The 4,022-nt window shown below is 39.3% G+C and overlaps 1 long non-coding RNA gene across 1 annotated transcript; it reads right to left on the bottom strand.

Annotated features, from left to right (window-relative positions):
* Nucleotides 1-1,708: 1,708 nt before the first annotated feature.
* LOC120924352 lies at nucleotides 1,709-3,743 on the bottom strand. The gene is made up of 2 exons (XR_005746359.1): nucleotides 3,701-3,743; nucleotides 1,709-1,921 (listed from the first exon to the last, which is right to left on the bottom strand). It is a non-coding gene; the product is annotated as an uncharacterized LOC120924352 (long non-coding RNA).
* Nucleotides 3,744-4,022: the final 279 nt, after the last annotated feature.

Raw genomic sequence — 4,022 nt, 5'->3', positions numbered from 1 at the left:
TGGATACCCGTAAATGTATTAATCTTAATTAGTGTGAATGCTTTAATAAACATTTCCAGTATTGATATACGTAAATTTAGTAATCTTATTATTCCTTACGTTTTTTGGTTCTGCGTAACTTCGGCATACTTTCAGCTATTGAGACCATTCAACTGTAAAAATGTTCGTCTCTTTCAGCTAATGATGGGACTTCTTCAAGTTTTTTTCTACTTTTTACACTTTTATAAATTTTAAGCTTTTAGACCCTTTTTTTAACATTGAAGTCAATGAGAACATCCTTTTCCCCTTTGAATTCACATGCCCTGCCAAAAGTTTCAGCTACTTCATACTTTCACTTACAGACACTGAAAAAACTGTAAAGCGGTCACAAAATATTTAGCTATCCGGCTATGACTTTTCAGATCGTCATCGTTTACAATTTTTTGTTGAAAACGCAATTTACGTTTTGTGAATTTTTCACAAAAATGCGATAGGTTATAATGTAATCCTATGGAGGGGATTTAGAGTCTGTCATGTGACCTTAACATTGGAGATCTTTGTAATTAAAAATATCTTTACAAAAAGGGGAAACAAAATGGTCTCACGCCCACAAGATCTACTTTTCATACACAATTTTTATATCAAAACGTAGCTATGCTTGTCTGGTTTCTGGCAATGTGATCAATTCTGCGATACGTATTTTAGTTTTAGTTATTGGAGCAACAGCCAGAAATTATGTCTCATAGACTCTCATGTTAAATTATCTAAAAAATGTTGCTGCAAAACTCACAAAGACGCTCTTTTCTAAATCGCAGACATGGCCACATTTTTAAGTTTATCAACATAAATTTCATATCAATGCGTTCACAAGGGCCGTGTATTTCAAACGGTGTAGTCGTTGTATCGATCGCATGTACGGTTGAGGATTTATTAAGCTTTGTTTGGAGGCTTAAATCATGTATTTGATCTGTGAATTAAAAGCGTTTGTAATGTTATTTCTTTCCATAAATAACTTTCCTGACCTCAGTGCAATATTCCTCCTCACTGACCTGGGGGGGAGGGGAAACCTCTTGAGGGGGGAGGGGCGACCAGGAAGTCAGCATACTCTATACTTTGCAGATAGAGAAAGAAGCTGTGTGTCCTAAAGATAGTGTAGTGGTTATGGTGAATGTCTTTGGCAAGGGGCTCAGCAATTAAGCTATTCAGCATTCCCACTCGCATTTTCCTCAGGAAATGCATTGTCTAGTTACATTATATTTTAATACTACTGCTGCTGCCTCCATGCTGAGTAAAGCTTCATGACCTCTCTGGCACAGCGGATTCACCAACAGCCTCCGCTTCAAGCTACCAGACCGGATCGTAACAGCAAGTGTAACTAAAACAATTAACCTTATGTTAAACCCTGGTTTGCGGCCTTTATACTGCAACCATTAGGCTGTCTGCAAGAGCAAATCTGCACTCTCTCTCTCTTTCTTGCTCTCTCTCTCTCTCTGTATATATATATATATATATATTGTTGCTTTTGTTATGTTCATTTTTCAACAGTTTATTTTGTGTTCGTCGTGTCTGTGTCCGTGTGCTTTAGTTTGTCCTAGGTTTGTGTTAAATAAAATGATAGTATAAAATGTTTTTGCTTATTATGAAGTTAGATGTGTTGATGTTGATTTGTTCGATGTGAAGTTAGATGTGTTGAAAAACCTAAAAATCGATCTCAAAAAGAAATGAAACATTTCCAAAAAATAACATTTTTTAATCAAAAAATTAATTCAGACATAGCTGAGCATGAGCTTCTGAAGCCTTTCCAGCTCAGCAAGATATTCTAATTGCTGCTGGTCTAGCTGCGTATTTTGCTGGACCAGGTAGCGAATTTGTTGATGATTTCCCTTAATCCTCAGATGTGTCTTCTTTAGCAGCGCGTGCTGCTGCATCATCTTTCTTGCTACTGTTAGGATATAATAAAAAAACATTTGGATTTCAAAGAACGTTACCAAATAAATAAAATATTTTTTTTGCTTATTAATCAATCATTATCATGTGTATACACTTGTTATGTGTCTAACACATCCCGGGAGTGCAGAATTATTAGGCAAATGAGTATTTGGACCACATCATCCTCTTTATGCATGTTGTCTTACTCCAAGCTGTATAGGCTCGAAAGCCTACTACCGATTAGGCATATTAGGTAATGTACATCTCTGTAATGAGAAGGTGTGTGGTCTAATGACATCAACACTCTATATCAGGTGTGCATAATTATTAGTCAATTTCCTTTCCTTTGGCAAAATGGGCCAAAAGAAGGACTTGACAGACTCTGAAAAGTCCAAAATAGAGAGATATCTAGCAGAGGGATGCAGCACTCTTAAAATTGCAAAGCTTCTGAAGCGTGATCATCAAACAAAAGAAACGTGTGGAAAAACAAAGGCGCAAAATAACTGCCCATGAACTGAGAAAGGTTAAGCGTGCAGCTGCCAAGATGCCACTTGCCACCAGATTGGCCATATTTCAGAGCTGCAACATCACTGGGGTGCCCAAAAGCACAAGGTGTGCAATACCCAGAGACATGGCCAAGGTAAGAAAGGCTGAAAGACGACGACCACTGAACAAGACACACAAGCTGCAACGTCAAGACTGTGCCAATAAATATCTCAAGAAAGATTTTTCTAAGGTTTTATGGACTACTGAAATGAGAGTGAGTCTTGATGGGCCAGATGGAAGAGCCCGTGGCTGGATTGGTAAAGGGCAGGGAGCTCCAGTCCGACTCAGACGCCAGCAAGGTGGTGGTGGAGTACTGGTTTGGGCTGGTATCATCAAAGATGAGCTTGTGGGGCCTTTTCGGATTGAGGATGGAGTCAAGCTCAACTCCCAGTCCTACTGCCAGATTATGGAAGAGACCTTCTTTAAGCAGTGGTACAGGAAGAAGTCACCATCCTTCAAGAAAAACATGATTTTCATGCAGGACAATGCTCCATCACACGTGTCAAAGTACTCCACAGCGTGGCTGGCAAGAAAGGGTATTAAATAAAAAAAAGTAATGACATGGCCTCCTTGTTCACCTGATCTGAACCCCATTGAGAACCTGTGGTCCATCATCAAATGTGGGATTTACAAGGAGGGAAAACAGTACACCTCTCTGAACAGTGTCTGGGAGGCTGTGGTTGCTGCTGCACGCAATGTTGATGGTGAACAGATCAAAACACTGACAGAATCCATGGATGTCAGGCTTTTGAGTGTCCTTGCAAATAAAGGTGGCTATATTGGTCACTGATTTGTTTTTGTTTTGTTTTTAAATGTCAGAAATGTGTATTTGTGAATGTTGAGATGTTATATTGGTTTCACTGTTAAAAATAAATCATTGAAATGGGTATCTATTTATTTTTTGGTTAAGTTGCCTAATAATTCTGCACAGTAATAGTAGTCACCTGCACACACAGATATCCCCCGAAAATAACTAACACTAAAAACAAACTAAAAACTACTTCCAAAAAAATTCAGCTTTGATATTAATGAGTTTTTGGGGTTCATTGAGAACATGGTTGTTGTTCAATAATAAAATGAATCCTCAAAAAATACAACTTGCCTAATAATTATGCACTACCTGTATACTTCTAGCATCAATACCATATTATGGTTCTACAATCTGACAGGTGCGCTTTATATGTTGTCCATTTTTATATCTACATTTTGTTGTTGAAATGTTATTAATCATTGTGCACATATTTACCTTCCTGAGCGAGGCTCACAGGACCGCTCTCTTCCTCCTGCTCTTCTGCTTGAGAAGTTGGGGTGGTGGGGGGGGGGAATCTCCTCAGCTTGCTCCTCAGCAGGAGCTGGGGTTGGGGAGTGGGAGGGCCCTGGCTGCTCCTCTTCATCCATCTCCTCCTCTGCCGCATCCTCCTCTGCCGCATCCTCCTCCTCCTCCTCATCGGCCTGGCGCCTTCTGCGCTTGGCGCGGATAACTGGCATTGGAGCTCCTATAATAACACAATGTTCATATATTATAAAAATGTTTTCTAATGACGTATGCAAATTCTGTGTACTGTGCT

Source organism: Rana temporaria, chromosome 1, assembly GCF_905171775.1.
Source record: "Rana temporaria chromosome 1, aRanTem1.1, whole genome shotgun sequence".
Classification (NCBI taxonomy): domain Eukaryota; kingdom Metazoa; phylum Chordata; class Amphibia; order Anura; family Ranidae; genus Rana; species Rana temporaria.
This window is presented reverse-complemented; position numbering and strand designations above follow the sequence as displayed.